This window comes from Schistocerca serialis, chromosome 3 (genome assembly GCF_023864345.2).
Source record: "Schistocerca serialis cubense isolate TAMUIC-IGC-003099 chromosome 3, iqSchSeri2.2, whole genome shotgun sequence".
In the NCBI taxonomy this organism is placed as follows: Eukaryota; Metazoa; Arthropoda; class Insecta; order Orthoptera; family Acrididae; genus Schistocerca; species Schistocerca serialis.
Window position 1 is genome coordinate 386541341 of NC_064640.1, and position 24972 is coordinate 386566312.

Here is a 24972-nt window from a genome sequence, read left to right on the forward strand (position 1 = left end):
AAAATTATTGAATAATATTTAATATCATTTATTTAGGTTCTTATAAGTGGTGAATGTACACGTCCAGTAAGAGTAAGAGACCTTGAATAGTTTTGCCAAGGCAGGCAGGTGTGTGTCTCGGTTAGGGAGCTAGGTGTCAGCCCCTGAAGTTACATGCAGCAAGCTATCCTAAAACAAAAGTTCGCTCGGAACAACTTGAGACGCTACATATCCCATAAGAACCTAAAATTTCTTTTAATTACGTTTCATGGTTCTTACTGCGTCCAAAAAATGAATCTTTAAGTACTACGACACTGTTAATCAAACTTTGTTTTCCTCAATTTACCAACTATCTAAACTACATGACAGTATTGTATACACATGCATCGAATATCAAAGGCTAGGACTGAATAGCATACAATCAAATTAATTTACAGAAAATCTCCATCTTTCTCCAAAATCAGATTTTTCTCAAAATTAAATTAGCAAAATGTTTACATTGATCTTTTCTTGAAATTACAATCTTCTCTGAACAAAGTTCTTAATCTTTCACTTTGACTCTAAGCAAAAATAGTAGTTTTATGAAGTCGCTTTAACAACATTCAAAAATTTACTAAAATACAATTTAGGCACTGCGTAGGGTGTCCTTTCCTTAACCATCAGAGAATATACATTCATTTCGATATGGGGGTCATCTTTTTACCAAACATTTCTCTGACAACACGTTGGGGTTCTGATAACTGTCTCCGATTAATACAATGGGTTCGGATAACTTCTAATCAACACTTACATGTGGGTCACTTCACGGCTCGTCACTGGGCTACATAATTCCAGCTCTTAGTTACAGATTGGAGTTCTCTCTCTGTCTTGTATCGGGTTCTGTAGAGTTTTTCCGTACCTGCAAAAACAGTACATCTAAGTATCCATGCTCAATATCAATATCCTAACCTAACACACATATATACTTTATGTCAGCAACTGCTGCTCTCAAATTCAAAGGCAAAGAACTCGATAAAATATTTTCGAAAACTTTACTGTTCTTTTTAAATTTACGTCTCCCATTTACACAAAGCTTTTTCCTCAGACAAATTCATAGTTCATCAAAACTTAACATCTTATATACAGTAGTTAAATTCAGTATTAATCATCTCAGTAAAAAGTGAATTAACTGTCCCTCAAAAAATCAACAGTACCCAATATTGGCACTACTACTGAAATCTTTTTCCAAAATATGTTTTAATCATTAAGCAAGTTACTGTTACAAATTCTGCTGACTCCCAAAAAACACTATTTCTTAACTCTCATTCAGAAAACCAGTTTTACTGCTTGCCTTCACACAAATAAGCTATTGTACACAAAGAACAAAATACAACATCATAAAATATGCTGCGAAGTTATCTCCGCCACCATCTGCGGCTCTGAAAAACATCATTACACATTACATAAAGAAATACAAAATTATTGAGCACTGAAAATCATTCAGTCCACCTCCTGCATTCCTGCAGCTCCTTCTATATACATCTTACGAAAAGAAAAAACAATTTTATAAAATCACTGTAATATTACTCACATCTTACATAATACGATTTACAAAGAACATCTCTTCTATAGAAAAGTCCTCATAAAAATCTCTGAAAAATATCCTCGCCATCCTCTCTGGCTTTAGCAAAGTCCTCACATTTATCCTATATACAAAATTTACCATATTGTGGTAACAGACTGAAAATCCAGCTACCGTAGCTTCCAGCAATAGACCTTAGACACACCTTTTATAAAGTATATAAATTATTGACAAATACTGACAAGAATCCTTGAATAGGAAAAATGAACATAACTCATGCCACCTCTGTGGCTCTGTACTTCTCATACACAATATTCAAGAAAAATACAAAAAGTCGTTATAGTAAAATACTGAAACCATTAGCCAAATACGGTGGCTCTTCGTTACACATGGCTGAAGCTAACTCCAGCCAACTTCTGTAGCTCTCAAAATACCTCTAACACCAGTCAGTTACTGTGGTTCTTCATCATCTCATGATCAAATTACGTAATATATATATACAGTACACACAAAGCAGGTCCTTATAGAAAAACATTAAGTCCGACTCGTGCCGACTTACATGGCTCTCCAACACATCTCATTCACTATATTCAAGAAAACATACATTATTGGCAATATTAAATACACTTTAGTCCATCTATCTGTGGCTTTCAAATCATTTATCTTTATGTTAGGTTTGGTCAGTATTTTAGTCCATTATTAGAATTAATGTGTCAATGTAATTTTGTGCTATTTGGTTGAAAAACCGCTCTGCTGATCACCTGCGCCAAGGATAGGAGGGAGGAGCATTGTTGCCTCAGTGTTCACATCGCTCAACAGGTCTGCAATCCGTTGGTAGTGCTGACTGGCAATACAAGGATAAGAGGGAGGAGCATTGTTGACTCAGTCGTCTCTTTTACTTTCAACAAGTCGGTAACTAGAGGGTATTGTCATGGGTCCACACAAGGGCCTGCGCAAGAATGTGAAAAAAATGGGAAACATTGTTGCTACAATGTTCACATCACTCAACATGTCCGTAACCTGTTGGTGCTGAGTGGCAATATAAGGAATTGCAATGGATATATAGAAAAGTGTGCCTTTGCCACTCCCAAAGGTGGAAAGCAAGGACGCATAAATTAAAGAGAGAGGTAGGCGAAAATTGAAGGAATAAACCGATCAACTGGGCACTCTGCGGGCGCTAACCGCAACGTGCAAGACACACGGTCCTGGAGGAAGAAGACAGGACGGAGAAAGGGTAGTAATCCGTGTAGTATTACGGTTTTAGTCTTCTTTCTGAATGTATCTCTTTAAATCAATAACGTTTCTTAATCCAAAAAGCTTATGTGACTCCACATACTCCAGTCTATAGGTATTAGCATGCGGTTTCTCTATAACTCTAAAGGGTCCTACATACTCGTCTGTAAATAAATTTCTTAGTTTCAGCAGTAAGTTTCTTAGATTTGTCCATAGTCGTTACTAGCACCAGTTCACCAATCTGGAAGCTCGTGGGACTAGCTCTTGCATCACGTCTCCTTTTTCTTTCCAACGCCGTTTTTCTAATACTGGCACGAGTTACCTTCTTCTTTTCTTCCGTAGATAATTCTGTGATTTTAGGGAGTTCTACTAAATCAAACAGGGTGTTGTTAGGTCTAGTCCCTTCCATTAATTCTACTGGAGCAAAACCTGTGGCTTCGTGTTTTAAATTATTAATTATTTCCTCAAAGTACCTAAAATAATTAGCCCAGGCTGAATGCTTCTTATGACAGTATGTCCTACAGAGACGGTAAAGTTCTTTCATGATTGTTCCACACATGTTTCCCTGTGGAAAACAGGCCGAAATTTAGATGTGCTCTAAATGTTCTTCAAAACGCTTAGATTCAAACTGTGGACCATTATCTGACAAAATAAGTATTGCTCAAACTTTTGCAAACCGAAAATAGTCGATAAAGCTTCCAGTTCAGAGATGCTGTAATTTTTCTCCGCTTGTTGTAACGATCGACTTGCAAATGCGATCGTTTTTTGGGCCCGTTCTTCTCCAATCATCTCAATCTGGAACAATTCTACCCCTAGACCATAACCACACGCATCTGGTCCTAAACAAAAAGGTTTTGAAAAGTAAGGATGATTCAAAATCTGGCTGTTCACTAGTGCTTCCTTAAGTTTTCCAAAAGCGGTTTAGTATTCCGGGGTCCACGTATAGGGAACTTTTTTTTTCAACAATTCCCTTAAACAAGGATCATTAAATAATTGCCCTGCCACAAATTTGCGACAAGATCCAGACAAACCAAACATTCCTTTTAGTTCCTAACGTGTGGTCGGTGCTGCATAGTCCCTAATAACATTTATCTTACTTGGATGGGGCACAAGTCTTTCCCATAGTAATGTCCCAGGAATTTAATCTCTTTTTTGACAAATTCTGTCTTATCTAACATCAATTTCATCCCCCCTGTTTTAATAGCATTTAATACACTGTCTAACAACAAACAGTGCTCTTCCCAAGCGGTAGTCGAAATCAACACATCGTCCACGTAAACAGTAATTCGCCTCAATAACTGGTCACCTAAAACCTGAGTCATTGCCCTGATAAATGCACAAACACTGTTATTCAACCGAAACGTCCGCAGCTCGTGGTCGTGCGGTAGCGTTCTCGCTTCCCACGCCCGGGTTCCCGGGTTCGATTCCCGGCGGGATCAGGGATTTTCTCTGCCTCGTGATGACTGGGTGTTGTGTGCTGTCCTTAGGTTAGTTAGGTTTAAGTAGTTCTAAGTTCTAGGGGACTGATGACCATAGATGTTAAGTCCCATAGCGCTCAGAGCCATTCAACCCAAAAGGCACAACCTTATACTGGTAACATCGACCTTCAAACAGGAACGCTGTATACTTCCTGGATTCCTTAGCCAGAGGTAGATTCCAGTATCGACACGTAACATCCATAGAAGTAAAAAATTTAGCCCCTTTAAACTTCTGTAATAGTTCTTCAATGTTCTCTGGTAAAACAATCTTATTCAACGCCCTAGCGTCTAAAACCATCCTAATTGAGCCGTCCTCCTTAGGTACTAAACCAATGGGTTATTGTACACACTAACAGCCTTTACAATTATCCCCCAATCGAGCGTTTTCTGTATTAAGTCTCGAACGCCTTCCTTATGCACTTCTGGAACGGCAAATGGTTTTTTGAAAACATGTGCATCTTCTTTCACGGTTAAGTAGCATTCGTAATTTCGAACTAATCCAGGCTGATCTGAAAATACCTCACAATGTTTATGCAAAAGTTGTCTTAGTTGTCCTTTTGCATTTCAGTTAATTCTCTAAGTTCCTCTAATTTCTCTTCGATCCTAATTCTGACACTCTCTAGCTCAGAAGGACCCACGTCTTTTCTTTCAGCACATTCATTATAGCCTTCGATCAATGTAGCCGCCCTACAGTATCGTATTGGAATGTCACTTTGTTCTTCGTTTACACTCTTTTTACAGTGACTGCAATAACTACAGATTTTCCACTTATTCTTATAATTACATCATTGGACCCAAAATTTACCCATCCTTCATATTTATGCAAGAAGTCGGCACCCACCAACATTTCCACAATGAGTCCATTTATAACTAGAAAATTCTGTTTTATGGCTACCCCACCTACAGTTATGGGTAATAGGACTTCTTCTTTAACCACTTTCTTAGTTTTTCCAGTAGCTACAATAATGTTTAGAGCACTCACTGGCATGTTAACTACTTCTTTATTATTTGGGGAGCATTTACGAAATTCTGAGATAGGTATCAATTAGACAAGGAACTTTTTCTTGAAACATCATTACTTCAATAATCGGTTGTCCCACATACTCTCTCCTGATTACATTCTCAGGCCACTTCTCGTCTGTCGAATCCTACTTCCCTTGTGGAAATCATACTTACATTTATTGGGTCCTCCTTTTGCTTGTTATTAGTGGTGGTAGCTTCCACAAGTCTGTCCACTATTGACAGCGTAAAATACTCCTCCAACTTCTCAACATAATTTTCCTCTGATTCTGTAACCCCTTCCAAGGTATTGTCAGAAATTTCCACACCACTTTCTTCTTCCCCTTCTTCTGATTCTCCATTATCACTTTCTGAAATTACTTCAATTAATTTACTCAAAACTTCCTCGACCCTTACTCCCGCATTAATTCCACAATTCATTGGTAGCCTCTCATCTGTTTCGCAATGCTGATTCACCCCTATTTCCTGATCTGAATCTTCACTTAAATTTACTTGTTCCTTAACATTATGGTCCTTATGATCTTTATTTGCACTGTCTCTATTATATAATGCTACAATATTTACTGGATATACCTTTAGTTTCTCCGTGTCACTCTCCTCTGCGCTCTTAGTGGCTAAATTATTATTACCAATATATAGTTTTGTAGGCGCCTTCCTTACAAAAGGTGTCGCTAGCGGGTTTAACCTGTAATGTTTTTGTAATTTTAGTGTTTGTGAGCGCAAGCTTCATGGTAGAACGCGAACAGTTTTCCTGCCGGGTGTTGTTACTATGTCTAAAATGCCAGTCATCGGGCGGGCACCGCCTCTCTGTTACGTCATCAGCTGACAGCTGACGGCAGTCGTAATACTGAACCCGTTCATTGAACCTATTCCCACTAGTACCTCCTCGTCCTCAAAATCTACCTCTGTATCCACTATCTCTTTGGACCCTGATTCTGTTTACATTAACTTCACCTCTATTACCATTCTGTCTGACAGGAGGCCTATATTCTCTCCTGACATTTTCTTCTTCCTTTAAAATACTCTCTACCCTTTCCAGATAGTGAATAAATCTATCAAGGTGTCTGTAGGAGCTGAAATTATTTTGTTTCTCCAGTACAATGGCAGCTTATTTTCTATCCCCATAATTATTTGCTCAGTTTCTACTTTTGAACTTAGATATGATAAAGTAGTTAACCATTTTTGTGTAAAACTTTTAATAATATCTTTCTTGGGATCTTTCCCCTGACCAAAATTTATTCAAAACATCCATCTGTTTCCTCTTGCCCCAACATTTTTCAAAAAGTACCTGTTTGAAGTACGCCAACTTATCATACTTATCGGAAGCTAAATTACCCCAAATTCTAGCTTCCCCCATTAAATTAGATGTAATAAAACCTGTTTTTTGCTTTTCATTCCATACTTTTGGTAACACATCATCAAAGTCGCTCCAAAATTCTTTCGGGTGCACATTCTCGTTTGAATCAAATTTCGAAAATTGTCGATGAGTTACATATGCTATTTCAGATGAGTCTATTACACTGTTATATAGAATACTACCACTACTGCTGTTGACATACCATTCTACTTTCGTTTGTCTAACGTCATGTTCACACAACTGTTCATAAACACTGGTACCTAACTGTCTAATGCTAGTTTCTAGGTTAGTGATTTTATTAGCCACTTGTGCTCCAAACTTTGTACACCTGTCTCTCTCTTTAATTTTACTTGCTAAGGCAGCATGTTAACCTCACAGTAATTTTCTACACTCTGACATGTTCATGAATTTTATTCACTTCGGAATTTACGTGTTCTTTGAATTGTTCGCTACCCTCAGCAACCTGCTTAATCTGGAAAGTTTGTTCACTTTCCACTGTTATAATTGCAACATTACATTTTTGCCTGACCTGATTAATATCACTCTTAATATTATTGCAAAACAGAGTTAGGTTATTTTTCCACAATTCCCTCAGATTCGAAATTTTCTTTTCCATTTCTACAACCTCACTGTGTAACTCATTTATATCCAAACCTAGTTCATTCATTTTAGTATCAATGTCAGAACTTATTGAAGCTTTAATTTCGGAACCCATCTGACTCATTTCTCTTTTAATATTATAAGTCAGGTCATTTTTCCACGAATCTCTCAAATTCAAAATTTTATCTTCCGTTTTAGATTCCATTTCAACTGACAAATTATTATATCCCTATTCAACTTCAGAATGCAATTCATTTATTTCAGAACTTAATGATGTTTCAATATCTGACCCCATTTTACTCCTACTAGTATTCATCTGATTCATATACTTTAAAATATTTACCATCATTTCTGACATATTGTTCTTTGGTTCACAAGCAGCTAACATTGGTTCTTGATCTATGGCTTTAACAGTAACAAGTATATTTTCAACTTCGTCTCCCATCATGTTTTGTTCACTATCAGTCCCACAATTAACATACAGCGAATCTGGCAAACTATTACTAACATTTGCTTATGAAACATCAAAACTGAAATTCTCAGTCATGGAATCATTCTCATCTTTTACATTCCCCAAATCTACCCCCCAGTCTCTCCTTTACTATTGCTGATTATTTTCAGCCATTTCAGACAGTTTTTCAGCACACACACAATTAAGTAAATCACTACTTAACTTTTGTCTTCAGACGTCTCCACCACAGCAAGATGGAACGGCGGGTCCGCACAGCAGGCTCAGCAAACTGTAGTCCAGTTAAGGGCTACCGCGTCCACCATGGCCCCAAGCGCCCCGTCCGTCTGCTTTGTTTACTGCAGTAGCGCGGCGCCTGTCGGTCGTCAGTTATCGGCACATCGTCTGCTACAGCGCACCGTCAATTGCTCTCGCTGCATGGTACACTTCACTAATAACTTTGCACTCGAGTTCTTTGCTGATGCGCTCCAACTACAATTCATCAGTACACGTGTCTATTGTCCCACAATAGTTTCTGATGACCTGAGAAGTTGAGTCCCATAGTGCTCAGAGGCATTTGAACCATTTATAACTCGCATGTGAATACTTTACGAGTCCATTTAAACACTGCTGCTTTTTATAAAGTTCCTACACATCCGAACTTTACTATTGTTTTTCCCGGCCGATAAAGCGCCAATTGCGGCGGAGCGAGGGTTTTTTTTTTTTCCATTACATCGTTCTCACTGTGCCTACTTCAGAACGGCGTCTGCTCGATATCCTTTCACTCGGCAACGTAGATACTTCTTACAAGATGATGTAAAAGCAGCGTTGATAAAAAACACCATCATATATCTACAATTACTGACGCCGCGCAACTCTAGTTAAGAAAGAAAGTTTTGTAGAAAAACTGTCATTCAATTTCATCGGACACTAAGAAAATGAATTGGCTTCTGGAAGATAATGTCCAAAATTTCCACTCAAAAATGTTTGTTTTGTCCTTGATAGCCAAAAAAGGTACTATTCAGTCCACATTTAAACTATTGGCTATTTTCTTCCAGTTCACAATTCATACACACATTTCACATGCACGGCAGTAGACATCCGTCCAAACCCAACCAGAATTAAATCACAGTCATTAATTTCACCACTAATATGAGTTCTTACATTCGGTACTTCTTGTGGATTTCTAAAAAAGAAACTGCTCGCCAAAAATGCTCAGTGGTTGAATACTAAAACATGCCACACGGATACTATGAAGACCAATATTTCACACGCGAATATCTGTCCAACAGATTTAGTCACAATCTCTGAAAATTCGCCATGCAGTTCTCAACAGCAACTGCTATCGACTTAGCTCATTATTTTGAATGGCACTAGTAACATGACGTTCAAACCTAACGAGCGACTTCCTTCTTCCAGCCTCACTCCCAGTATAACTATCAGGTAACAAGCGGGAAACGTCTCAATTCTGATTGGCTGACCATACACACTGCCAGTCAGAATGCTCGCTCATGATCATACTCGCGCCAAAACTGGCCTGCACCAATCCTTAAACACAGACGCATTTGCATCAATCTGACATGCAAATATTAAAGTAATGTTTAATAAACGAAAACGGAAAGACAATAATTCTGGAGATTTTCTTTAGATGCAGATTTTACTCCAACTTACTTTCTGGCTGCTCTGTTACAAAAGCAATCACACCTAGACATACGTCATCAGGAAAGTGAGTAAATCCCCTAGGATCTTTCTCCCACGACAGGCTTGTGTAGTTCTTGCAGGTTACTTAAGACGGTATATAACGCAGCATTGAACTTAAACGAATGTCCCACATACACACTCTCATTTACTCACATTTACTCCCACAACCATATTAGACACAAATAATAACTTTGTCTGATTTTTATATTACGAAAACGAAAAATAATTAAATTTTAATATGAAAATCTCAATTAATTAATTCTGCACACTGAGAGCTCGGTTTATGTTTTCCAATTATACCAAAGATAAACTATAATATTTCCTAACTGAATTTAGTTCCCTAAGTGTCTTTCTTTTTTTTTTTACTTTTTAGTAATTTTTTTATCTCCAAAGCTATAATAGTTACAATTTTGAAATTTTTATACAATCTTCTCCTGAATATCAGAAGGAAGTGTAACGATTTTGAAAATGATTGAATAATATTTAATACCATCTATTTAGGTTCTTATAGGTGGTGAATGTATGCTTCCAGTGAGAGACTTTGAATAGCTTTGCCATGGCAGGCAGTGACAGATGCTCGTGTGTCTCTCGGTTTGGCCGCTAGATTTCAGCCCCCGAAGTTACATGCAGCAAACTGTCCTAAAACAAACGTTCGCTCGGAACAACTTGAGACGCTACAATACCACGAACAAACAGCGAAGGGTAAACAGCGCTAGCACCACGATTCTGCTGAACAGAAGGGAGTCGTGCCAACCGAAATATTCCACACCACTATATTAAATGACATGTCGCGCTATACCGGGTATTTCTGACAAGGACCGAGCTAAACCGAGACAGACCAAGCCTGAGCCCGCATATCTGGCTCGCGTGCGGCTTAGCACGCCGTGACTGGCCTTGCATTAGGTGATTAAAGTTCCATTTTCGTATCCACTGTTCCTTGAACACTGTTTGCAAGAGCAGATCCTATCTCCATATTGCAGACAACGCTGTCTTCAACATTCAATGTGTTTCCGTAAGCATAGTCACTTAATAGTACCAAACAGTAGTACATAGTAAATACACAAGCTGTTTTACGTTTTCTATCAAATACCTAAGACCTACTTTCAAATATCGCAACTCTATTAACAAAGAAAATATGTTATTGATTTAGTTGTGGAGATGAGCGTAATTCAGTAGTTTTTCTCAAAAAACGCAAAAATACGAAATAAAACCACCTAGAGCATTACGGTAACATTGGCTTGCAACGTTCACAAGCACAACACACAAATGTTTAGGCACATACTCCTCGCAATATCTATATTGAGAACAAAATATCTAGCAAAATATGACAATAATAACATCTCAAACTGGTCGTAGTATAGTGTTTTATCTTTTTGACCCTTGGAGTACAGAAAAAGAACTAGCGTTGGAGATGACGTGAATATTTATGATGCTATGCAGACATTATGAAATTGCCAACAGCGCTGGACGAGAATGATGTTATGTCTCACCTATCCTTGTTGTAGGAAGCTGTCTGGTTGATCTATTTGCAAGAAATTAAATAAAAATGAAGTGTGGCTTAGGGAGAAGTTGAGAACTGTAATTTAACGAACTGATACGACATTGCAATACTGAAATGTGAATGGAAGAGATGAAAATGTGTGTTTACTGCAGTTCAATTAGCATAGAAGCTCTCTGAATGGCTGTGTTACTTGCTTTTTGCTTGACTATTCCCATGTACTTGTATCGAAAAGGGATTGAGGGGACTGGAGGGGGAAGGGGAAGGGTATAAGAGGCACATGGCTTAACAAGTGGAGGTGTTGCATAGGAGTAGGAAGGAGCATGATATCATGTGTTTGCCCCTGCATGTAGGCAACACAGTGCTCAATGGTCGATTTTGAAGTAGAGTTTCTACTGCACAAAGACTACAGGCTCACAGCTACAGCTCACTGTTTGCAGCGAATTTGCAACGAGGAATGAAAGCAGATATACACGGCTCGACCTGTTGATTACATCGAGCTATTCCTTTTAAACAGAGCCGTGCATAAACACAGTACCTAAGATACGAGCAACTGCAGGTAAAGATGCAACTGGTTTGTTCCTATACTGTGCTGTTTGGAAGAGCAACTGCTCATCAGCAGTAACAGTTAGGTACAGTCACAATTGGGGTTTTCTGGTCTGGGATGTAAGTCTCATCCCTTTAGAATTGCAGTTATAATTCAAACACTTCACAGTATTCTGTGATCTAGGTCCCAAATTTATTGCATCATAGGCAGTTTGCTTAGGGGCTCCGAGCATAAGATTTTGCTTCAAGTCCATCAGAATCGACACCTAGGGCAGTAGCAGTGCAGCAAGAGCAGCCAGGGTGATCAATAAGTTAAACATTTGTACTGATAGTGTCAAATCGTGAGATCCTGCAGCTTAATCGTCAGCGATGGAGCTTCCAACGATTAAGCAGTAACCCAGCGTGTGTAGTTCAGATAATCTTAGTGGGCCACTTAGTCCAAAATCTGAAAGTGGTGATGTCGATAAGGACGATATTAGTGTGGCAGATAGTCTGAAATCAAAGAAAAGAGATGATGTTGCCAGTTGTTCAAATGTGTGTGAATTTCTAAGGGACCAAACTGCTGAGGTCATCACTCCTTGGACTTACACACAACTTAAACTAACTTATGCTAAGAACAACACACACACCCATGCCCGAGGGAGGACTCGAACCTCCGACGGAAGGGACCTCAGAATCCGCGAAATGGCGCCTCAAACCGCTTTCCTTTTTCGTTTTTTTTTTATTCATCTCATTTTGTCCGTTTTTGTTCGTTGTATCTGCTAGGGGCGGACGTCGCAAGACACCTGTTTCAGTTCGTTGTTGATCTATTAACTCAGTTTCTTTATTACAGAGGGCACCTAACTCTCTGACCGAACACGCTGAGCCACCGTGCCCGCATTGTTCGCTTTCGTTGGTTGCATCTGCTTGGGGCGGACGTCGTAAGACACCCGTTTAAGTTCGTTCTTGATCTATTAACTGAGTCTTTTTGTTACAGAGGGCAGCTAACCGTCTGACCGAACACGTTGAGCTACCGTGCCGGCTTTTTCTTTTGTTCGTTGCATCTGCTCGGGGCGGACGTCGTAAGACAGCCATTGAAGTTCGTTGTTGATCGATTAACTCAGTTTTTTTATTACAGAGGGCACGTAACCCTCTGGCAGAACACGCTGAGCTACCGTGCCGGCGACCCGCTCAACCACTCCGCGCTGCGTAGTTGTGAGTGATTCAGTGGCGTGGTTGAGGAAAATTCTGACAAACTTGAACTCTAAAATGGGGGTATTGGGTATAGCGATAGGTTCAATGAATACAGAGATAATTTCAGTAGAGACAAATGTGTCAGAAGGTGTAAAAGCTGAGGTGAAGAAAATTAAATGCAGTATAGAAGGGAAGATTGATTCAAAATTAGAAGTTATATTGGAAGATTATGGTTAAAACCAGAGTCGACACAGTGGAAAAATGTTTCGGGGATAAGTTGGAAAAGATACATTACGGACTGGGTGACGATATTAAGAATTGTTTGCTGAGGCAAAATGCACTTGAGGAAGGGACCACGAAGTCTATCAACAATTTGTATAATTTGTCTGTGAGAGTAGTAGAATGTGAAAAGTAGGTGCTTAAGAATAGAGAACATTTTGAAGCGTTATTGACTAAAGAAACTGTGCAGCATGAACAGCAGTTTAGGGAGAATTAAATTTCTTAGCAGCAAATCAAGCTACCATTGCAAATCAAGCTTCTACTGTGATACGTGTTCTGTGGATTAATTCAGGAACGACAGTCTTTTGCATTTGATGGAATATACCATCCAGCTTATTTTCTTGCTGCGTGTAGAGATAGTTTTGTGAGAGGAATGTCGGAAGAGGCAAAAAATAAAATTAATTAAGGCATCTTGAGGGAAATGCACGATCATGGCCAAATTTAATGAGTACTTCTTTTGCTACCTATGAGGTGTTTGCCGTCCGCGGTGGCCGAGCGGTTCTAGGCGCTTCGGTCTGGAACCGCGTGACTGCTACGGTCGCAGGTTCGAATCCTGCCTCGGGCATGGATGTGTGTGATGTCCTTAGGTTAGTTAGGTTTAAGTAGTTCTAAGTCTAGGGGACTGATGACCTCATATGTGAAGTCCCATAGTGCTCACAGCCATTTGAACCATTTATGAGGTGTTTGAGGGTTGGTTCCTTGACAAATTCTGGGGTGAAGCGAAGCAAACGCGACTTCAGAATGAGTTACTGGACGGACTAAGTTTCGAACACGGAAGTGCCTTGATGCAGAATTGTCGTGTGGGGGAACTGACGATGTTGACGCATATAAATCATCTGCTATGAGTGTTGATGGTGATTGAGATGTCCAAAAGAATTTTTACAATGGTATTCTGCCCACAGGCCAACAAAGTCCATTGATGAAATTTTAGATTTCATTACGAAGCTTCAAAAGGCGTTGAAATTCAAGCTAAATAATGGGAACAGTAACAGGGAAAGGTATAATATCCACAATAATTACGGGTAGTATCCACAATAATTATCACCGTAACAGTATTTTTCAAAGAGGCAATGGAAATGCTCACAATGGATATCAAAACTGAAAACGAAGATCAGAGGCGCAGGAGCCGCACGAAATGCAAGGCTAGGATACGTGATCGAGAAATCAGAGATCTCAGCATCTCAGGTCCGGAGGTGGCGCAATGAACCAGCGTTAAAAGGGAAATGCTATTTTAAAAATTCGATGGGTGTCGAAAATTGGCAAAGAAGCCACAAATTTTGTAGTTGGAGGTTATAAGAAGTAAGAATAAAATGGGGGATAAAAATAAGCATCGCAACCATAAACAGGGCGCATAAGTGTTGTAAAATGTGTAGAGATTTTTGATAATGATGATATGGGGCTGAAAAATTTATTTTGTGAATGGGATGTGCATAATGGAATGAATGTATGTGTGGTGGCAAATTTTGTGATTAGAAGAGAGGCAGAGGTGGATTTCAATTTGGTGTTTGTGTTTTGTGTAGGGGATGATTTGGTAAATTTAAGGTGTAAGTCATAAAGTGTGGAGGTACGACGTAATGCAAGGAGTGAGCTAACACTGGCCGCACAACTCCTGGCGCGTGGAGGTCGGCAGACAGTAATTAGTTATGTAAATGAGGAAAATAATTTGTACTGTACGTAAGGTTCAAAAAATGGTTCTGAGTTCTATGCGACTTAACTTCTGAGGTCATCAGTCGCCTAGAACTTAGAACTAGTTAAACCTAACTAACCTAAGGATATCACACACATCCATGCCCGAGGCAGGATTCGAACCTGCGTCCGTAGCGGCCGCTCGGTTCCAGATTGCAGCGCCTAGAACCGCACGACCACTCCAGCCGGCGTACTGTACGTAAGATTTGGTGAAAAATTGCTAGGTGTTATTTAAGTATCATTGCAGTATTTTGGATGGGTTTTTCGTGTGATGTATGTAGTTTGTTTGTAATTATTGTTCGCACAATATTTTCTGCGTAGATGTTTATTTATTTTGAAATATTAGCTTTTAGAGTTTTGAGAAGATTGAAATATTGTTGTTTCATTGGATGCGTGTCACTTTTCTGAGATCGCAAATATATTCAGATTTGCATTAATATTTAACTGTAAATAATTATAGACTATCAGAGGGCGTAAGAAGAAATCATTCAGTTTTAAAATTTTGATTGTTTGTGTGGGTAGAAAATGTGGTTTGCAAAATGTTAGAAAAGTTTTCGGGGTGTATTTCGTTGCGCTAATTGCATAATGTATTTTATTTTCGAATGTTTATGAATAGATTTATGTATATATAATTCGGAGGATAAATGACATTTTATTGTGAAAGTGAGTAAACATTTGCTAAACGTGTGATCCAGCTATTTGCTGAGTTGAAAGAAAAGTTAAATGGGCAGTTTCTGCACAGATTAGTACTAGTTTTGAAGTTTATAGTTGGACGCAATAAAATTGTAGACAAATGATAAAATATTAGTTGATTTATTGTGTCGAACAAGTTTCATTCCACGAAAGACGTGTTTTTTAGTGGGAACATAGAGTATTTGAAATGTTGAGCTAAATCAAGTGCCTACTCTATAAATCAGTCTTTTCTTGCTATCCTGCTTGTGAATGTATCGATTTCACTGGGGAGCACGTTTAGTGCCTGACCTGTCTGGCACTAAACGGGAAAGTACCGGTACGGGAAATCTGGGAGACGCGTCGATCGCCTAAAAGAACCGGCTATACTCTCAGCAATGGCGGGCTTTAAGACAAACTGAATGATTCTTCTGTAAAGTTTCGAAGGTAGGAGACGAGATACTGGCAGAAGTAAAGCTGTGAGGAGGGGGCGTGAGTCGTGCTTCGGTGGCTCAATTGGTAAAGCACTTGCCCGCGAAAGGCAAAGGTCCCGAGTTCGAGTCTCGGTCGGGCACACAGTTTTAATCTGCCAGGAAGTTTCTACTGACATGTTCGCATGTTACGGATCCCAAGCTTCTGAAACTTTGGCAGCCACAGCTGTCACTGCAACATCAGCAGCAACAACAACAGCATATGCCTGTCCTCCAGCTCGTATCTCAGCAGCTGTAACGAAGTCAGTCGGTGGTCACGCAACACCCCCCTCCGCCGCTCACTGCCTCCTATCAATCTTCTGAGAGCTACGAAGTCTACCTACATCGTTTTGAACTCTACTGGTTCGTTTATAGCATTTCTGGTACTAACAAAGTGCGTTGCTCTTGTCTTCTAGTAGTCTTTATACGAGGTGGTGCAGAAATTGCAACCACTATCGGAACCAAGTAGTTTATCTTTCAATCATCTCGGTGCTCTGTTAACGGAATACTACTGGCATCACGAGCGGCTAGGCTACAATTAAATCAGTTTCATACACAACGCGGACAGTGTCATGGAGCATGGGTAGCTGACTTGCAGGGCCTCACATACAAGTGCAGTTTCGCATGTCAGAACTGTGAAGTTTGGAATCATTGATTTGGGATGTGACTGAGCCCCTCTCCCCTGATACGGAGGTCTCAGCAAATGCTTAAACCGCGTGAGACCCAAATTTTGCTGAAGCGTTTAACATTACTGTACGTTTCTGAAGCTCTGCGTCCTTCCAGAAATAAAGTTTGAGTATCGACAGTAATTCGTCGCCGTCGCGATCAACAGTCAACTAATAATTCCATCTCAGCATCTTCCTTTTCTGCCTCAAACTCTCACCCGAGTTCACGAGCGTCCGGATCGCCGGCCTCTCGTAAGAGCCTTAAGTATTATCGATTATTCTGCTTCCCACCCTCCTCTCGTCCCTCTCACCGTTGAGTGACCTTTTGCGTAAAGTTAACTGGCAGGGTCAGAAACGGCCTCCCTCCTCGCTCTTGCAACATTGAAACATGCTTCACGCAAGTCGAAGAAACTCCAGTCCCGTCCTTACTGTGGCAGCCGGCATTCCAGAAGCAGTTGCTCACACCAAGGAGCAGAGTGTTGGGCATGTGGCAAGCACGGCCACCTAGCAGCGGTGTGTCAACAAGCAGCCCGCCGGCCGTGTGCTCTGTAGAGATCAGAAAGGAGCTCCGTATACACGCTTGAAACTCGCCAGCGAGTTCTATGACGTCATCTCCGAACTAATCGTCTCCATGTGATCCTACGCTCGACTCAAAGGTCTCTGCCGTTTCCCCTCTAGGCATTTATCTAGAAACGCCATCTTCCCTTTTCAAAAATCTTTTTCCGTTATCGATAAACCCCTCAGAAACATGATTTTTGGTTACCAAAACCAAGAATCAGATTCCAAGACAGCTACACACAGCAATTTTTACGAAATATTCCTAAGGTCCCGACATCGAACACCCTTAAAATTTTCTTGATGTCTGTATCCGTTTCCGAGACACAGAGGTTGAAAATTACCCAACCTGTACAAGTAAAATACGCGAGTAAAATCCGGTGTAAAAGGTAAACATAGTTCATAAAGTGACCTAGCATGGAGAGACATGTTGTACTGTTGTCATCAGAAGGATTCTGCGTCAAAAGGAGAGCGAGTATACGAGTTCGCAAGTATAACCATGGACTAGCTACATTGTAGCTACATACGAAGTCATGCGGCCTCGTGATTATTATATATGAATAAAACGACTAACCAGTCGTCAGTGCGTATTGTTCTGTATATATATATATATATATATATATATATATATATATATAGAGAGAGAGAGAGAGAGAGAGAGAGAGAGAGAGAGAGAGAGAATTATTTTTATATACGGTACTTTAATATGTTAACACAATGTTTTGGTTGTTCTTTCACTGCATGAAACAGTCTGACCTAATGTTTTCTGCATGCTTGTAACTGCACACTGCCAGCATAGACTAACCGTTTTGTGTCCACACATCCACACTTCAACAGCTGACCTGCTGCCCATGGGAAAATAAGCACTAATGGGTTGCTCTTTCCATATTTACTCGGAGACACTACCCAACCTAAAATATATGACTTGTGATAGCTTTAATTATTAGTCTGAAAATTACATAAATACTGACGTAGTTAGGTTTAGTACACCGTCCTGAGTCGCCAGTGGAAATATCTGCACTTATACCTTTTATGTACTGCACATGTATGAATGTATGAATGTATGTACATATGTATATATTTGTATATAGGGTGATTTTTCCACCATGTACAAAATGTAGCGAGTGATCTATGAGAGGGTACAGAACAAAAATGTCTAATTAACTTATGTCCGGAAATGCATGATTTTCATGCTGGAGACCATTTATTCAATCATACTTTGTTGCAGAGACTGCAGTCTAATATGCGCTGTACCATGCAGCCACGGTTATAGTATGCATGGTTTCTTTTTATAGGGTAGTACAGTTCCTCATACATAATGCCCTAGCGCCCTCTCCGCCATAGTAACTGGTAATGTTGTGTCCGATCCACTTCTCTTGCTGACTCGCCTTTTAGTGGATGCGACACAGCGTTGTACACAATGGTTCCATATTCGAATCGAGAGCTTGCCGACACAGTGTTTACTTACGGAAAGGCAAATGGCAATGGGCAACAGACGGCAAGGTTGTATGAGGAGATCTATACCTGCCGACAACAACCACAGCAGTTAGTGTTTGCAAAAGTGTTCCGCTGTTTGCCTGAGACAGGGTCGTTTCAGGAAGCAGGAAGTTATGAAGGAAGTGCCTGAAATGTTCAGACACTGAGCTTGGAAGAAAATATGATTAACACTGTGGAAAGCGACCGCTGTGTCAGTATCAGGCAGCTGGCCTGCCAGTACAGGGTAAGCCAGACGACCGTGTGGAACATTCTTCATGGCAATTGTTACTACCCTTATCACTTACTTCAACAGACTTTCCACATCTGGAGCAGTTTTGTCACTGGTTGCTTCACCACGCAGCCACAGTTCTGCGATTTGTATCATTCATCCTATTTTCAAATGAGGCCACCTTTATGTGGAGTGGTACCTTCAATGTTCATAACAGTCATCTGTGGGGTAGTATGCAGAACACCCATGGCATGGTGACAACGAATCATTAGTATTGGTGCAGCCAGAATGCGTGGGCCAGGATAACTGGCGACCATGTTTTTGAACCAATCATTCTTCCACATCGCTTAACAGGCCTGAAATATCGGCGTTTTTTGCAGTTGACTTTGCTTCACTTGCTGGAAGAAGCGCCATTGATGATTCAAAGGGTTATGTGGCTGCTACATGACGGTGCTCCAGCCCACTTTACAATTAAAATCCATATGTATCTGAATCGTTTCTTCCCTGGTTGATGGATCAGACGAGGTAGTTCAGTTGCATGGGCAGCTTGTTACTCTGGATCTCAACCTGTCCAGTTTCTGGTTATGGAGCCATCTCAAAAGTATCATGTATTAGAGCCCATTCCAGATGTGGAGACACTGGAGCAGCGTACTCATGCTGCCTTTTTTGTACATACATGTACTGAGGCACATGGAAACCATTTACAGCACATACTGTAACTATGGGTGCATGGTACAGTGCATATTAGACCACAGTGTCTGTAACAATGTATGATTGAATAAACAGTCTCTACCATTGGAACCATGCATTTCTGGCCGTAAGTTCATTTGACATCTTTTGTTCAGTATCCTCTCATCGATCAATCCCTAGATTTTGTACGTGACGGAAAAAATCACCCTGTAAATACAGATGTGATTGGTCTACTTATGACTGAGAACAGTCTACTGAACAACATTATGTCAAGTGTATACATCATTTGCTGACTAATAGTTACAGCCATTACAAGATGCGTGTGTTTCTGTTGGTTGGTGCCTCCAAGTACATGTCGCAAGAGCATCCCATTAATGTATATTTTCCCCTGGGCAGCTGGTTAGATGCTGAAGTGTGGAGGCATGGACGCAGAACATTCAGTCTGTACCGACAGGTGCATTTGCAGGTGCAGTATGACCATGCAGAAAACATCAGGTCATAAAGTTTCTGACATGTTTGTGGAAAGACTGTTCAACGCACAGATAAAACAGTCAACAGGCTGATGTGTGTACATAGAAAGGAACCACACATCAAAATATCTGCACTTATACAAATACACCCTATATATATATATATATATATATATATATATATATATATATATATATATGGAGGTGTCCAGAAATTAATCATCTATTTTGTAGAAATAGTGATGGTACTTACAATGTTTGCTATGGTATCGGTTCATTAGTGATTACTTTTAATATTATTACACATTTCCCATGTTTCATCAGTGACATGAAGCACATTCTGAAGTATTATGGCACCAGCAGGTTGTGTAATGTGGTTCCTGAGCTCCTGCAATGAGGTAATGTGTTGGGTAAACACACATATTTCGATACATCCCCACACAGAAAGTCCATGTGCGTGTGGTCAGGGAAATGTGCAACACACAGTAAGGGGCCTGCATGTCCAACCCATCTCCCAGCGAACTGTGAATTCAGGTACATGCAAACATCTAAGCCATAATGATATAGTGCCCTATCTTGCTGAAAGTAAACAGTATCCTGATGCCCATTCTGGATAAACTGTTTTTTGTGAATATGTCTCGGTGCATGGCTTCATTTATGGCTATTTCAGCAAGAAAAAATGGTCCATAAACCTTGTACATGTGATGTCCATCCAAAAATTAACCTTGGAAGACTCTCACATGACTTCATCATGTCCCATTGGTGGTGTGTTAGCCGAGATAACGCAGTTATACCTATTAACATTTTCACAAATGTGGAAGATCGCTTCATCACTGAATAAGATGTGATTCAGATGTTTCGCTCTTCGATGCCCATGGCTACACACTCTGCAAAATCTCTTCATGCAGATGGTGGACAACCTGCAGGTGGTATTATTTCTTCTTTAGGATAATCCGCAACACCTTATGTACCGTCGAACATGGAATGTTCACTTCCACTGACAGACACCGCACCGATTTTGGACTCCTTTCAGTGGATGTCCTGCTAGCTTCTACGCTTTCATTGGAGGCTGAGAGACATCCTTATCTGGGTTCCTTGTCAGCAGTCCAGAGCACCTGAACTTTTTTATAATGTGTGGATTGTTTTATCAGTGGGAACATCATGATGGAATTCGCAGTGAAATCTCTTAAGAATGTTGCCGTATGACGACCTCTGTAGTCCACATGTCACAATAGCCAATTTATCTTCTACAGCAAACATCATGTACATTCATCCTGTAAATAATGAAACACATGTTTAATTGTTAGCATGAGATTAATGCATGATATCAGGCAACAAAGTAAATGTTAAATGGAATACCAGTCATCTACCATATACAACCTGCTCATAAAGTATGTATTTCTGAAAAACAAATACTTAATTTCTGGACTATATTTATATATAAGGCTTATATATCTTTAATCAGAGAATGTCTACCTATTATGTTGACATGATATACACACACATTTGCAAAGTTATCGAATCTGTGACGACACTACAAAGAAACATGACATCACAATGGAGTGCTTTCCCTAAATGGTGATTAATTGTAGAAATAAATTTGCAGCAGTCTTCGAAAAAGCTATAGAAATGTCATGTTACAGAACTCGCTGCTGACTCATAGACACGAGGTGGCATGACCAAAATAATAGCGAAACAGCGCACTTTTTGGTCACAGTGACGTAATAGTGACTTACTTTGTGCCCGGTTTTTGTTTCATGTAGTACGTATGTTTTATTATGCTGGAGGTGGAATACATAAGAATACCACCATTTTGCTTGCACTGGACGAAGTTGACGTATGTTTATCATCTGAAGTGTGGACTAATGGAGCACATTTGGAATTATTAACACTGCACCACTTCAGTTTCGTCTGACATCCTCCACATTTTCATAAAACGCAGCATCTTTAGAGCCCATCTGATTCCCACAATCGGTCATTTCGCTCTGTAACTGGCGCTTTACAATAGTGTGAACTTGCCCTCAACTTTCATTGGAAGCCACTACTAGCCTTACAGAAGGAGGCTTCAGCAAGAGAAAAGGAGTACACGAGTAGGAAGCAACAGTAGTTTCACCCGTCACAGACTTGTCATACTCTCGAACTACAGAGAGACCGAAGGGAGCACTTATAGCACTTATAATAGTGGCGTCTTGATTTCTAGAGTATGCAACCTTGAACATCAGTCAACATCAGATAAGCACTCACTCCGTTTCTGATCTCTAGTGCCCAGTCACTATACAGGGACAGCAGGTGGCTCCCCTTCTGTCACAGAAGCTTACGTTGGACCTTTTGTATTCCGGTCGGTGAGTGAAATTCCAGGTGAACACGTGCGCTGCCGTGGCATTAATCAGTGAGGACATGTATTGGGTGCTCGGCTCTCCTTCGCTACGAAGGGCCTGGGACCAGATCGTGTCTTACTGCCGCAAGACCATTCCTCTCCTCAGAGAATTGTTCAACATGTACGAATCATCTTAACTGTGTGGTCCCCTACTGCTGCTAACATTTTCAGCTTTCCCGTCTTTACCAGTTTTGGTTTCAAAGTAGCGGACACAGTCAATTTAGTGTTTGAAATGGAGCCTACTTTTTTACTTTGATGCTCATTGCAATTTGTACAAGGAGATTTTTGAACTGACGGTCGGGTTTGCACGTAATTTTACTGCTCACAACTCTAAGAAGGCTTCAACAGAGCCAAAATTACTCACTGCCTTTGAAGTCAGAGAAGCTGTTTCAGCAGAACTGGCATGGCTTGAGAGCCAAAGAATCATTTACCCAGTTTCAACCAGCCAAAAGCTGACGCCTATGGTCCTCCTTAAAAAACCTATTTTGTTCTTGCGTGTTTGTGGCAACTTTAAGTCCGCTATAGACGCCCAATACAACTAAGATATCTATCGCATGCCCCACCCAAAGGATCTACAACTGTCGCTTGGTGATGCATTGTGTCAGGTGCTAGCCTTAAATACACTATTCGGTTAATGCAGGTACAATTGTTTACCCTTTGGGATTACTGGTGCACCCCTGCATTACAAAATTATTAGGAAAAACCGAGTAAAGGTATTCTGAAATGTGCTAATTATTTGGATGAAATGTTTTATACCAAAACAATGCAGTTACCTTGAATCCCTTTTCAAATAGTTCCAGGAAAGTGACTTACGCTGTCAGATGGAAAAGTGCAGTTACTTTGCCCCAGCATCAAATACAGAGGCCACGTTTGTTGCCACAAGGGTGGCATGCCCACATATGTTCATGTAAACATGAGCACTAACAGGCCAGCTCCTGCTAATCTTAAACACTTGCACTCGCTTTTGACTCCAGTGTGTACTATGCCATGTTTATTCCTAAAATAGTGCAGATTGCACAAACTCTGAATCAGCTGCACAAGAAGGTTGTCAAATTCCTGTGGTAAGCTGCCTGTCTACAGGCTTGTCATCGCCTTAAGGGGATGTACTAATGAAATTTCAAAGTAATTTTAAAAAAATTACAGGGGGCTGAAAATTTGTTTTGTAGCATACCTTGCTATGCTGAATTAAGTGGGTAGATCCAATTTGCTAAGCGAAAATTTATTCATACTATCAGATTTTTTAATTTAAAAAAATTATTATTTTTTCAAACCCATATATCGAGTTGTTGGTTATCATGGAATGTATTCACAAAAAAGTTTGAGGAAAAAAGTTTAAAATTGATGGAGCAATAGCATCTTTTTACTGTGGCTATTTTGGTGTTTTTTTCAAAAAAGTTAAACTGTAGTCGGTTTTCTCTCACTATAAGGATATGGTCAGTGCAGATATTTAACTGAAACATTAATTTTGTATGAATATATCTACAAATGTGCATAATCTGCACTACTTCGATAATCATGTATATGTACATGCCTAATCTATATGTACATCACAAATCAAGGTTGATAAATAAATAGTAGTTATCATTTGAGAGTTCTAGTGCAGGAAAGAAAGGCTAATGATATCATCATCACAGTTATCGGCTGGGAGTTATAGCACACAAAACAAGAGCTAATAAAATTATCATCTCAGTTACCATCTCAGGTTTCTAGAGCAGAAAAAAAGGCAATTTAAAATTTTTACCCTGGCATAAATAACTGCTATTTTTAGATTTACTGTTTTTCCAACCAAACAGCTACCCAGTTACAACACAGGAATAACAGTGTTTAAAATTAAGAAACACAAACAGCAAAATTAACAAATTAAAAAGTTATAAATAAAAATAGAAATTAAAGTTAAGAAAACAAACGAAATTAAAAATATGAAAAATTAAAAACTGTAAACATAAAAATATTAAATTAAGTGTTTATATTTTCATATGTAATAATTTTTATTTCAATTTTGTCACAAGTTCCATTTTTAAAAAACCTAAAATCAATTTTTATTTAAAATTTAAATAAATTTTTATTCTAAAAGTTATAAGAAAATGTTTTCTTTATAAATACAAAACAAAAAGGACCAATTTACCAGATTTTTGTAATCATTGTAGAGCAAATAAAGTCAAATTTTATTCAAAATTAAATAAAGGGGAACACATTTTATTTATAAATAATAACAGTGCAAACAATTTTAATCATAAAACAATCAAACAATTTCTAAATAGCGATATGAAATCGATGATGGGCGAATTTGATATAAGTGATTATCCAACAGATAATATTTATGGATACCACAAGTAAACAAAAAAGTCTTAGGAAAAATGAAAGGTCAAAATCACAAAAAATTATGTTAGAATGCGTTTGTTTAAAATCGGGAATATACACATATATATTTCGTTTTATTTCTTCTCCATTTAAAGCCTTCAATTTATATCTGACTGGATTAGAATGTATAACCTTTTCAATTTCAAAACTTTTGCTGCCGAATGAGCTGTATAACATTTTTCTAAAATTACTTTAAGTTTACAAGTTGTTACAAATTCTCCAAGTTTATATTTATGCTTATCATTATATACAAAGAAGTTGGCTTACAGTTCTTGTCATTAAGTTTTATTGGCTTCATTTGTATTATTGAATGCTTCGTATTATTGTATTCATCAGCTAATTTTGAGACCTTATCTACCCAATTATAATTTCCCAGAAAAGTGAATCTCTTCCACATTTCTTCTTTCAATATTCTATTAAATCTTTCTACAACAGATGCTTTCAATTCAGT

At 39.3% G+C, this 24972-nt stretch overlaps 1 long non-coding RNA gene across 2 annotated transcripts in view; it reads right to left on the reverse strand.

The window, feature by feature from the left end:
- Positions 1-543: 543 nt before the first annotated feature.
- The window catches only part of LOC126470224 (uncharacterized), a 65732-nt gene continuing 41303 nt past the window's right edge, over positions 544-24972 (reverse strand). For both annotated transcript variants that reach the window (XR_007586155.1, XR_007586154.1), the window contains 2 exons: positions 20037-21057; positions 544-877 (listed from right to left, as the gene is read on the reverse strand). This is a non-coding gene — a long non-coding RNA (uncharacterized LOC126470224). The remainder of the gene's footprint in view (positions 878-20036; positions 21058-24972) is intronic.